General features: G+C 36.7%; 1 long non-coding RNA gene across 1 annotated transcript; it reads right to left on the bottom strand.

Moving 5' to 3' along the window:
• Nucleotides 1–10,841: 10,841 nt before the first annotated feature.
• On the bottom strand, nt 10,842–12,753 carry LOC142182215 (uncharacterized). The gene is made up of 2 exons (XR_012711100.1): nt 12,474–12,753; nt 10,842–11,347 (listed from the first exon to the last, which is right to left on the bottom strand). It is a non-coding gene; the product is annotated as an uncharacterized LOC142182215 (long non-coding RNA).
• Nucleotides 12,754–14,010: the final 1,257 nt, after the last annotated feature.

Below are 14,010 nucleotides of genomic sequence, written 5' to 3'. Positions count from 1 at the left end.
CATTTCAAAACTTCAACATGTTTTGATATGAAGTTTTAGAAAATGAACTAAATAATTTCAGCATGCATTCGCAAAAACTCTTTAGAAAATTACATACTGCAAGACAAAAACTTAAGCATGTTTAGTCTGAAGTTTTAGCAAATGAACTAAAAAACCTAAGCATGTTTAGCCTGAAGTTTTAGCAAATGAACTAAATAACTTCAGTATGCATTAGCAAAAACTCATTAGAAAATTACATATTGCAAGACAAAAACTTAAGCATGTTTAGTCTGAATTTTTAGCAAATGAACTAAAAAACTTAAGCATGTTTAGTTTGAAGTTTTAGCAAATGAACTAAATAATTTCAGCATATTTAGACTGAAGTTTCAGATAAAACTCTTGACAAAAATGTAGAAAGCAGGATAAATAACTACAGCATGACTTTAGAAACCTCATATTTCTGATGATAGGCTATAATTACGTATTTTAGTCGCTTATTACACTCAAATTTACTGCACTTTAATTGAGTTTGAGTTTTAATCGCTAGTGTCTTGCACTAATTGTGTGTTTTATGCCTTGTAGGAGTGATTTCAAGCTATGTAGAAGTTACGAAATGAATTCAAGTGATTTGGATCTTTGAAGTCTGAGTAAAAGCCTAAGGAATTAATTCGGGATCGTATTCGGGGATCAACGGATGATAGAGCAACAAAACAAAGAATCGAGTAGGTATATTGTGCACTGTCTAGTAAAATGCACATAACATTTCTTTTAGAACTCCATTTGGGATCCACAATATATGGTTGGAAAGCTAACTCAATGTCTACATTGTTCATGTTTTACATTTTTCTAAATTCCAAACTAAACAAGGTGAAAAATGCGGTCGAAACGGCAACTGCGGACCTGACACGGACTAAGGCAGTACACTGGGAAAGTATAGCGCCCGGACCGCGGTCGCGGGCGTCCAGGCTTGGAAACTTGTCCTTTTTTGCGTAGGAGAAGGTATAATTGTTTGGGCTCGACCCTACTTGATATATATACATGTAAAACGGTATTTTGAGGGTAGGAGACCAATTTTTGACACAGATTCGACCTAAGGAGGCAGAGACACAATAGGAGCAAGACGGAGAATTCTTCTACGAGTTTTTCCTTCCTCTTCCTATTTTTCATTGTTGGTTATGACTTTTAGTATTGTAGTTTTACATACTATTATGAATAGCTAATTTGTTATCTAGGGTTTTGATGGAACCTTTTGTAGGATAAATTCTTGTTATGTTTTTATATAATTGAGCCGTAGTATTTTCTCTATTTGTTCAACTATATTATTCTTGTGGTTGATTTAAGGGCCCTAAATTAGTTGTGCCTATTTAGTATGTATTACTCGGAAGAGAGTGCATATTTAGGTAGCTATTGAACAACATCACTCCTGATGTATGTGAGGAATCAATAACCAAGGGTTTAAAGGTGGGATTAGGGATGACGAAACCTTGGGTGCGATCCAAGTGAGCTGTAATTAAAGCCAGCTAGCGTAACTCGGGAGAGTATGTCTAGTAAATTGTCATAATTACTCGGGAGAGAATTACAACATGCAGAGCGCTCATGATCGGTAGAGAATACTTAGGCGCAATTATAGTAGACATAGCGGAAAGAATTTCGACAATTGGGAAAATCATAACTCTAGACCTCCTTAATCTTTTCTCCAACCTGTAGTATCTTTAGTGTTAATTTATTATTTTAATTTGTTATTTAATTAGTTAAACACAAGAATCTTAATATCTATAAGTTAGGAATTGTTCAAGCTTGTGTTCTTGGTGATAGTGAACAACTGTAGCTAAGGCTTAGTTCTCTGTGGGATTCGACTCCGGACTTGTAAACCGGATTATATTTGCAACGACTGCTTTGTCCTTTTTATAAGGCATAGTTGGGCGTGATCATGCATTTTACTAGACAGTGCACAATATGCTTACTCGATTCTTCATTCACTCTAACTATGATCCGTTGACCCCCGAACACGATCCCGGCTTAATTCCTTTAGCTTTTACTCAGACTTTAAAGCTTCAAATCACTTGAATTCATTCCATAATGTCTACATAGCTCGAAATCACTCCTACAAAGCATAAAACACACCATTAGTGCAAAACACTAGCGATTAAAGCTCAAATTTAATTAAAGTGCAGTAAATTAGAGTGTAATAAGCGACTAAAATATGTAATTATAGCCTATCATCATGAAACAACTTCATGCAAGTGTGATTCTGAAGATGAATCTGGACAAGTTTCTGATTTTTTGATAAAGCTGCTGAGAGGAGATGAGGAGATCTTTTTTCACGAATGAGGTTGCAGATCACGCGATTAATGCATGATGCAGGTTTTATATCTTTTGTCAGGGGTATAATTGTCATGTTATTACATATTTTTATCAGCTGGCTACCAAATCAATAATTTTTAAAAATAGAGTACAGGTTAAAAGGTGACACAAATATAGGGTACGACTGCAAATCTCCTGCGACCGAAGTGCACGAATAGCCCCTTTTGAGGGTGCTATTTATATTTTATTCGTGTTTTAAATAATTTGACAAATATAATTCAAATGCCATCAGACGAATGCGATATTTACGCTAACGCTCTCAGACAATTGGTTTAAAGTTTGTCATAATTTATAGCTCTTCTACAACTTTGGATCATCGGGTCTAAAGCTACCTATGAACTTGCGTGAAAGCTTTTACTTGTGATATGGGAGATTATAATTTGCAAAAATATTAAAAAAGAGAACAAAATATAAAGGGAAAAAGGTTAAAATTGCCACTCTACTATTGTCAATTGGTTGCTTGTGCCACCCGTTATACTTTTAGGTCATTCTCGTCCCTACCGTTAATGAACTTTGAATAAATACCCCTAACCCTAACATCTATACACTGTGGCAGCTGACCACATAAATTTTATCCAAGTCAGCTGCCATGTCAGCGGGCCCGGGCCCACCAATTTAAAACCTCACAACACCCATTTGCTATCCGTCTCTTACCCGTGACCCATGACCCGTTTGCCCACTAAATAAATAAGATAGACCCGTCCAAATTAGCAAAGAGTGCCATTTGGTCTGCATCACTTCGATAGAAACGAGAGAGAAGAGTGTGGAAGGTTCAAAAGAAAATCCGATTTTTTTAGTGTTGAATGCTGTCCAAGGTAGGATTTCCCCCCAAAAGCTGAACTTTTCTTCTAGTTTCATATGGTTGTTGTTTATAAATGAAGTATTTTTGTCTTAGGGTTCGTATTTCTTTTATGTTAAAGTTAGGGTTTTTAGACTATGTTTCGTGGTTTAGGGTTTTTCTTGTCTCAGATATGTGATTTGTTGTTTAGGGTGTTTCCTTGTCTCAGATATTGACTGGATTTTTGTCGTTGTTTGTGTTTGCATGTGACTTTTACCTTTATACCCTAATTATTTGTCTAAATCTACTGGTCGGTTAGGGTATATTGGTGGAATTGATGATATTTGGTACTTATTTTAGAAGATATTTCTCTTGTTTAGGATTTTGAGTATGTGTGGTCCCTTTTGTTTTTTAAAGAAGGGTCGGTTAGAGTTTTTTAACTGAAAAGGATTGGAGCTATTTGTTAATAGCTGACTTGTTGTTATTTGGTCCCATGTTTCACCTGTATTTACTTTGAAGAAGATGCTTATGTGGGTCTCTTACATATATGTTTTGTCCTTATTTTATTGTGGTGGGACTCTAAGTTTGATAGTTTATTATGTGGTCCCCCATATGCATGTTTGTGTCCGTTTCTTTATCATAGTACCTCATTCAATTTTGTTTCTTTATTCATCTACCTCTGTACATTTTTTTATTCCCTTTATCAAACTGTTTTGTTTATTCAAGCTTTCCCTTACATGTTTATTTATTATTTCTGTACATCTTGTCCTTTTTTACTTCTTTATGCATTTACTATGGTAGGCTGTATTAACTTTATTCATGGTTACTATCCAGCCTTTTATAGATGGTGCTTGTTGAGTTAGTTTTTCATCATGTTGGGGAATGAAGTAGTAAGCCACACCCGCTGTATAAAGAGAAGTATGTGCACATCAATAAAGGTTTTGACTGTAACTTGCTCTCTTATGCTGATTTAGTTGATGAATTTGATACAAAGTTTGGGTATATAGGGGTGCAACAATTAATAGTGAAGGGTCCTGGTGGTAGATATTATGAAATAGATGGGGAGGTTGGGATTAGGACACTATTGGACCTTGTTAATGAATAGTGTAATATTATTAATTTGTTTGATGCAGAAGAGTGTGAACCTGCACTTAATGTACCTAATATAGTCACTCACAGTGAGTCACACATAGTAGAAGTTGAAGCCCTACTGATTGTACTGATAATGATAGTGAGGAAAATGATTCTACTACTGATTCTGATTCTCCTGAATTAAGTTCTGATGATTTGGAACAACTTTTTTTTACAAAATAGGAGGGTCATCAATGATAAGTTAACTGACTATAAAGAGTTAGATAGGTCAATGACATTTAAAGATATACCTGAAGCTAGGAAAATGATCAACATGTATTCTCTTGCAAATGGGTATGACTTGCAGCAAGTTAAAAGTGACCCTACAAGGCTTAGGTACATCTGTGTTGGTGACTGCCCTTTTGTTTGCCATATATCTAAGGATTCTTCAGTGGGTGGGATTAAATTCAAGACTTTAGAACCTGAGCACACATGTGAACCTGCATTTGAAAATCAAAGAGTTGATGCAAACACAGTAGCTGATTACTTTTAAAAAGGCTTGCAAGATAACCCCAAAATTAAGGTTAGAGAGATGAGGGCAAGCTTGAAAGCTGCATTTAATGTAAATGTTAGTGAATCTAAGTGCAAAAGAGCAAAGAGAATTATTTTGGAGAAACTTAAAGTAGTTTTACAGATGAATATAATAAGCTTGTTGCCTATGCCAATGAATTGAAACTTAGCAATCCTGGGAGTGATGTGATAATTAACTTATCAAAAGATGCTTTTGAAGAAGGGAAAAGGAGGATTTTAAGGATGTATATTTGTTTTCAAGCAATGAAGTCTGGGTTTAAGAGTGGTTTGAGGCCTTTCATTGGATTGGATGGAACATTTTTTAAAGGGAAGGCTAAAGGTCAGTTGTTGGTCAAGATTCTGCCAATCATTTCTATTCATTGGCTTGGGCTATTGTTGAAAAAGAAACAAAACTTACTTGGAAGTGGTTCTTAGGTCACTTACAGACTTCACTAGACCTCAAAATGGGTGAAGGGATCACATTTATATCAGATATGCAGAAGGTATGTACTGTTTATTTGTATTGTTATTTTCAATTATTTTGTTGGTTACTTTGTAATGTTATGTGATGTTATCTACTATTTTTTGTAGGGGTTGATTGACTCAATCCAAACTGTTCTTCTAGAGTCACACTTTGGATTTTGTGTAAGACATATAGAAGAAAATTGGTGTTAGAGATGAGGTTCTGGTGAATTCAAAAAATTGCTTTGGTGGGCTGCATGGAGTACTTGTGTCACGACCCGGATTTTCCACCCTCAGGAGTCATGATGGCACCTACTAATGAGAGCTAGGCAAGCCAATCCTTAACTGCTTACTTCATTATCAAATTACTTCTTTTTAACAATTATAAAGCGATAACATGAAAATAACGGAACTTTAAATAATTAAGCGGAAGATAACCATTAAACATCTGAATTCTACGTCTATTACAATTACTTAAGTCTTAACCACCCAAAATCTGGTGTCACAGTTTCACAGACGGTCTAAGAATACTACAAATAAAGGTCTGAAAGAAATAAATACAACACTGTCTCTGGAAATGCATGAAAGAAACAAGAATAGTAGATAGAAGAAGACGCCAAGGCATGCGGACGCTTGCAGGACTACCTCGGTTCGCCTGATGAGAAAGAATCAGCAATCTCACCGCAGTCCGAAGTCTACAACACTGGGGTCTACACAAAAGAGTGTAGAATGTAGTATCAGCACAACCGACCCCATGTACTGGTAAGTGCCTAGCCTAACCTCGGCGAAGTAGTGACGAGTCTATGACCGGACTACCAAATAAACCTGTGCAATTTAATTATATACAACAGAAAAGAAGTACGGAAAGAAACAGTCATATACAGTCAAGTATGAGAGGGGGAAACATGTTGCGGGGAAGCATCGAATAGTAACAGACAAGCAACAAATAAATATGAGGATCACTATAGTTCAATTGAAAATAGGAAGGGTAAATCATGTTGCGGGGTACAACAAGTATCAACAGGAAGCCAACAATTTAGTGTAGAGAAACTGTAACATATTTTACTAAAATAGTTAGGAATACAAAGACAAATGCACGGCATCACCCTTCGTGCTTTCACTCTCTCTCACCAAAACAATACACGGCATCACCCTTCGTGCTTTACGCTCTTCCTCACCCAAACAACAATCACAAGGCAAATAGAGTAAGGGAACCTATAACCTCGAAATAAAATCAAGTAACAATAGAGAATCAATAAATAAACATAAAGGACAACATAACTCAATTATCAACAAGAAGCAGGAAAATCAAAGACAAGTGCACGGCATCACCCTTCGTGCTTTTACTCTCGTCCTCACCATAAGAATCAATATAAATTGCACGGCATCACCCTTCGTGCTTTTACTCTCATCCTCACCATGAAATCAATATAATAGGCACAGAATGGTATATCGTGCAGTACGACATCACCATTTGTGCTTTACACTTTTTCCTCAAAACAAACAATGCATGACATCACCCTTTGTGCTTTAACACTCTTCCTCACCCAAACAACAATCACAAACAAAGGGGCAAGGGAAATAAACAAGATCATATAGGAATCCCAATAAGGGAACAACAATTAAACAATTAAATCCCGACAAGGGAACAACATCAATAATATCAACATCCCGTCAAGGGAGTTAACCAATAAAGCAACAATATCCCAGCAAGGGAACAATTTATAATTCTTTCTCTTTCTTTCACTTTTATTTCATAACTCCCTTTACCACTTGAGCCAATGCTCCAAAGGGTTCAATTATCTCTTATAATTTCACAATTCGTAATATAACTTGAGCCAATGCTCCAAGATGTTTAAAGGTCACAATTCCTTTCACAAACTTTCCACAACAATTAGAAATCATCACCAAGGCATGAAAGATACAACGAAATCAAGATATTCACAATTTAAAGACTCACGGTCATGCTAGACACCAACGTATAGATACTCATTACTATGCCTATACGTCGTATTCAACAATTATCACATAGCAAATAGGACTCAACTCCTAATCCCTCAAGCTAAGGTTAGACCAAACACTTACCTCGAACTTCCACGGCCAACTCAAGCCTCAAACACCGCTTTTACTTTCAAATTTGGCTCCAACCCAATCGAATCTATACACAATTGACTTAATAACATCAATAAATGCTAAACAATCCAATTTCAATGCTTAATTATAGCTTTCCAAGCATTTTTCCCAAAATCCCAAAAATCGACCCGGGGCCCGCTTGGTCAAAACACGAGGTTCGGACCAAAATCAAATCACCCATTCACCCACGAGCCCGAATGTATAATTTGTTTTCAAATTCGACCCCAAAACGAGGTCTAAATCAAGAAAAATCAAAAAGCCCTAACTCTACCCAATTCCCTAATTTCTACCCTTAATCATATGCTTTAGGTCTAGAAATTCAATAGATGTTGATGAAAATGAAATAAAACGAGTTAAAAATTACTTACCCAAAAAGTTTTGGTGAAAAAGTGCTTCAAGGATCGCCTAGGAGCTTTGGAGACGAAGAAGTTTTGTAAAATTTTGAGAATCCCGTAAGTGTTCTGTTTTGAGACTTTAAAATAACTGGGCAAAATCCTTCTTCGCGTTCGCGATGAGTCAGGTCTGAAGACCTTCGCGTTCGCAACACTGGGCTCGCGTTCGCGATGCTTTAGCACCTCGAGCCCTCGCGTAGAACAAACTGGTGGTCCCTCCCCTGAACCCTATGCGTTCGTGAGTGGAAGAACGCGTTCGTGAAGGGTCTCCCCCCTGAGCTTCGCGTTCGCGTCTCAACCTCTGCGTTCACGAAGAAGAAACTGGGCACCTGGGATCTTTGCCTTACGTGTTCACGAGTGAGACCACGCGAACGCGAAGAACAAATCCCTGGGCACAACAGCAGAAAATCTGCAACACTTCTAAAACCAAAAACCATTCTGAAACACCTCTGAAACACTCCCGAGCCCTCGGGGCTCCTAACCAAACACAAGCACTAACTCAACAATATCATATGAACTTATCTGTGCGATCAAATCGCCTAAATAACCTCAAAATCAAGAATGTTTCCTCAAACTTCATCAAGTTTCCAATTTAGAAATTTAAGTCCGAAACACATCAAACGATGTCCGATTTCAATCAAATTTTACAGGAAGAACTTAAAACATATATAAGACCTGTACCGGATACCGAAACAAAAATACGGGCCCGATACCATCGCTTTCTAATCAGATTTCATTTCTAATTTCCTTAAACATTTTCAGAAAATAATTTTACTTAAAAATTCATTTCTCGGGCTTGAGACCTCGGAATTCGATTCTGGACGCCCACGTCCCATATTTTTCTACGGACCCTCCGGGACCGTCAAATCATGGGTTCGGGTTCGTTTGCCCAAAATGTTGACCAAAGTCAAACTTATTCATTTTAACATCAAAACTTAGCATTTTTCACAACAATATTTAAGCTTTCCGGCTACGCGCTCGGACTGTGCACGCAAATCGAGGCAACTCTAAATGAGGTTTTCAAGGCATTGGATACACAAAATTCAATTAAAAGCAAGTGATGACCCTTTGGGTCATCACAACTTATGAAGAGGACTTCAAAGATCAGATAAAGAATATGGGTCAAGTAGATGATGATGGAAAGGAAGTTGTGGAGGATTTGTTGAAGTATCCACCAAAATGTTGGAGTAGGGCATTCTTTAATACTGTTTGCAAGAACCAGTCTGTAGATAACAACTTGACTGAGTCATTCAATGCTTGGATCTTGCAAGCAAGGCAAAAGCCAACCATTAAGATGCTTGAGGATATTAGAATCAAGGTGATGAATATGATTACTGAACATTAAGCTGAGGTGATGTCTTGGGGAAATGAATACATTCCTAAAATCATGAAGTTGTACAACCAATTCACGAAGATTGCATTGAAGTGTCATGTTAATGGCAGTGCAGACCATGGATATGAGGTGACTGAAAGTAGTGACAAGCACATTGTGAATTTGAGATTAAAGAAATGTACCTGTAAGGCATGGGATCTTTGTGGAATTCCATGTCCTCATGCAATATGTGCATTATTGCACAAGAAAGTGGACCCTCTAAGTCAGATTCATTGGTACCTTACCAAAGAGATTTATCTCTAAATTTATTCACATAAGTTACAACCAGTAAGAGGAGAAAAGTTCTAGAAAATTGAACCTTCACAGTACATGGCTCCACCACCTTTGGTAAAGATGACTGGGAGATCAAAGGTTAAGAGAACAAGAGAAAAAAATGAGGAACTTAATAGGCAAGGACAATGGGCTCAATCAAGGAAAGGGAGGGTAATGACATGTAACAATTGTGGTGAACCTGGACACAATGCTAGAGGGTGTGCAAAGGTAATCAAAACCATAACTTTTTCTATCATTCTTTCTGTTTCAACAACTAACCAAAACTCTCTGTCTTACTAACAACATTCTTAAGGAAAGCAGTCCATTGGAGGAAAGAAGAAGGGAAAGCAGACAAAGAGGAAGAGAACTTTACTTGATGAAGCTAATGATGAACATCCCAGATCTCCCTCTGTTGCACCAGTGCCACAAGAAGCCAATGATAAGGAAATTCCTTTGTCCGCCCCTCAGCCAAGTCAGCCTACTCAAACAAGTCAATCTAGCAATATGGTGTTCATGCCAACCCCTTCAGTGAAGAGGAAAGAACCAAGCTGCAGTGCTTTTCCAGACTTTGACCCTGAGCCTGAGCCTGAAATAGCTATAAGGCCAAGAAATATCTCTGAGGAAAAGACTAGGCTACAATTGAGGCAACTACAAAGTACAGCAATTGGAACAAGGACAATCAGATTTGTTGGAGATGCTAGTGGTGTGAGTGAGCCATCAAACCTACCATTCTCACCAAAGAAGCTGCAAATACTAGTAACCAGCTTAACAAACAAAAATTGGCCAAGTTGAAAGCAAAGAAGGGTAATGGGAAGAAGCATACTTAAAGACCAGTTGTTCTGGTGTTCTAGAATGTAGATCAACTAAACTCTATTATGGTTGTATATTTTGGTTGTGATGTAATTACTATTAGCCAAGTAAACTTGTTAAACTTGTGTGGTTGTTTAGTTAGTGACATGTTCACTCGGATGTCATGTTATCACCTAATTGTGAAAGTTTTTGGGGTGATAATGTGACATCCCCTTGTTTATGGTTTAATGTAGTTTGAATGTTTAGGTTGAGAAACTTGATGTCATGTTGTCACTTGTTTATGTAGGTTTTAGGGGTGATAATGTGACATCCCCTTGTGATGAATGAAACTAGAGTTTATGAATTGTTTAAGTGTTAATTTATGAGTTATAGATGTTATCAAGGTTTTATTAACAAGTTGTTTTGTGAAACTGTCCAGATTTTGGCATAACAGGTGTAGTGAAAATGTCCAGATTTTGGACTAAAATGTTGTCAAACTGTCCAGATTTTGGCACAAAAAGGCCTTTGTGAAACTGTCCAGATTTTGGACCAAAATGGAGTTATGAAATTGTCCATACTTTTTGACATAACTGCTATGTTCATCAACCCATAACATCAACTAATAATACAGGAAATTCATCACAAAAGAACTGACAACTTCTAAGATTACATTAACTAATATAAGCTCTAATGTAAACGGTTACAAGCTCATAACTTGGAATTACATTAACTAATTCTTGACAACTAATATATTGGGATTACATTAACTAAGATTACAAGGTCTAATGTAAAAGGTTCAAAACAACATACATAACACCTTCTCATCCAATTTCAAACGACAATAAAATTGACAACAAAACATATTCATTAGCATCATCAACAAGATTCATCAACTTTCACTTCATCATCGACGCCGCAACAAATCCAACAAAAAGTGCCCATGAGATCATAAGCATCATCCTCGTCTTCAAAATCTTCTCTTCCAATTTCATTACTTTTGCAGCTTCAGCTTTGTGTAGAGCCTTCAGGGCAATTAATTCTTCTTTAAATTTATCTCTAACATTTTTAATAGCTTCCCAAGATGATGTTACATCTTTAGTTGTAACTAAATCACTGTTCAACGAGATTTCTACCTTTCCATTCAAACTAACCACAAGAACGATTCTGTCGAAAACAAAAAAATCAGAGAAGAAACTAAGATCGTTAATATTAGACTATAATTTAGAGCAAACAGTTACTAATTTAGATCTTTTGTTACACAATCACTAACATTAGGCTTCGGACATTTAAAAAATCGCCTTCCAGGGTTTAATGGAGTCGTTGAAGTGAAGTGGTTTGCAAAGATGCTACAACGACACCTAATTTGGGAATAACAACTTCCTTGAGACATTGAAGATGAAGGAAAAGGATTGGGGTCGTCTGAGCCCTAATTCTTGGTGGGAGACGGATAGTAAATGGGTGTTGTGGGGTTTTAAATTGGTGGGCCCACTGACATGGAAGCTGACTTGGATAAAATTCATGTGGTCAGCTGCCACAGTGTATAGACGTTAGGATTAGGGGTATTTATTCAAAGTTCATTAACGGTAGGGACGAGAATGGCCGAAAAGTATAACGGGCGGCACAAACAACCAATTGACAATAGTAGAGGGGCAATTTTAACCTTTTTCCCAAATATAAATGGTGATTTAAAAACTGATTTCGACTAAATTTTGTATCTATTGTTGTCTTTTGCCTCTCTTTTTCGCTTTTTTAGCTGGTCTTTTAATTTTTTTCAAGGGGTAGATGACTGACAATTTGCTCCGATTGTTGTTTTTCATCCTTTTGTAACGCATCATGCTTGTATTATATTATTTTGTGAATATAATGTTTAGATAGATTACTTGGTTTTTTTTTTTTTTTAATTGTATCATATTGTATAATAACTTATATGTTTAGTAAAAGCTGTTATAAAGTAGATTTTAAGCAACCTTTCTGAGTCTATCACAAATATCTATACTTCTGTGTTGATTATAAGGATTACTATGTAAAGTTGCGAGAAAAACCTTCTTTTCTACCTATGAAAATGAATAATTATATGATAGCGACACCGATTGCAGAACAAGATATTCCATAGTATAATATAACAAATTGGAGAAGATTTGCACAAGAATATAGATGCACATACAAGCTGTCAACTAATATAGTCATATCTAAAGAGAATTGTCCGTGAGCAATCCGTTTCCATCAAAGCTAGTTCACTAATATTGAATTTTCGTTAATAATGTCCTCTATGTTTTATAATTTTAAATACCTGTGCATCACCTCAGCTTTAGCTTTCAGAATTGTGAATAACCGTATCTCACACTCAAATAACTTCAAAAATGAGCTTGGCTAAACAACATAAGATCCGAATTGCCACCAATATCAGACACCACAAAAACAACTAAATTAGTTCCTCTATGAGTGTGTAAGAGAGAGAGAGAGAGAGAGAGGCGCTCGTAGGAAAAATGGCGAAGCGAATATTTTCGCTTGGGGTAGCGAGGAGAGTTGTTGGTGAGAGAGCCACTGCAAGGCTACAACGCAAAACAGATATCTTCAGAGACTAATTGGATAAATACGCAGTCGTCAAGATTCGATGAAATATCAATTCATTTAGCCCACAGACTGGAAGAAAACAGCACACATTGAACAATGGGATCTTTACAGAAATAGCTTCCCAAATTTACTGTTTACTTTTCCTAGCCGCTATATATAAATTATACACTAATTTATATACGGTTATCCACATATTAAACAAGGATTATACATATTGTACATCCGTCGGTAAATCTGGGAGGCTATTTGTGTAAAAATATCTTTAAACGGTAAGTTAACCTAAATAGCCGCTCACCCAACTACTTAAACTTAAAATAGCCGATAGATATATATCATATAAATAATCCAGGTATATATGAATAATTATGTATACATCGGCCAAAAAATAATACTAATGAATATGAAAGGGGGGATCTTAACTCGCCAAAAATTTCATTTAAATACTTTAATCAGGCCATGACTTATCAGCCAGTGAATGTCTATGCAAATTGTGCCTATTAGACACGTTTACTGTGTCTCCCACCAGCAAAAATTGAGTTAGTATTGCCGAATGCATGCAGTTTCGCAGAAGAAATTGAACCAACCATTTATAGTGACTATTGTTTTTAGCCACTTTTTCTTTTTTAGCTCATCAAATCCAAACGCCATCCATACGTTATGTCCAGGCGCCCAAATTCAATAAAAGAATAGAAGAAACATGCACGAGAATAGTGGTCAGGGGACATCCATCAAAACTTTGGCACACTCGTCTTTCACAGAAGCAATAAACGCATCTACAAAGCTCAAAACCGCCATTGATGGCTTTATAGCCATACTTGCCATCTCCATTACCTTGTTACCATTCAACAAAATAGACCACTTGGAAATCTTCCCAGCTATAACAGTGGCGTTCATAGTTATTGATGTCAGTTACATTGACAGTGTCAGAGACCATTGAGGACCATTCCCAAGCATGTGTTCAAGAAGATGAAAATGGATTAATATCCACACGCTTTAGTTTGTTTGGAGCTGTCAAATATGTTTATCACATTTGTCAGCATCCAGTGGCCGATAAACGGACTCAGTTATAAAATTTTTGACAAGTTTATTCAGCCTTAAAAACTTATGTATCCAAACTAAAACCTCTAAGATGGCCCTTTTGTTTTGTTATTTATTTTTTAGTGGAGGGAGAGGGTGAGAGGAGGTAGTATATCAAATTGAAGCTCATAGTAAGAATGTAGGATAAGTTCTGCTGTAGAAGTGCTCCCTCGCCC

Source organism: Nicotiana tabacum, chromosome 1 (assembly GCF_000715075.1).
Source record: "Nicotiana tabacum cultivar K326 chromosome 1, ASM71507v2, whole genome shotgun sequence".
Taxonomy (NCBI): Eukaryota; Viridiplantae; Streptophyta; class Magnoliopsida; order Solanales; family Solanaceae; genus Nicotiana; species Nicotiana tabacum.
Note: the sequence above shows the minus strand (reverse complement) of the source record. Positions and strands in the feature narration are given on the sequence as shown.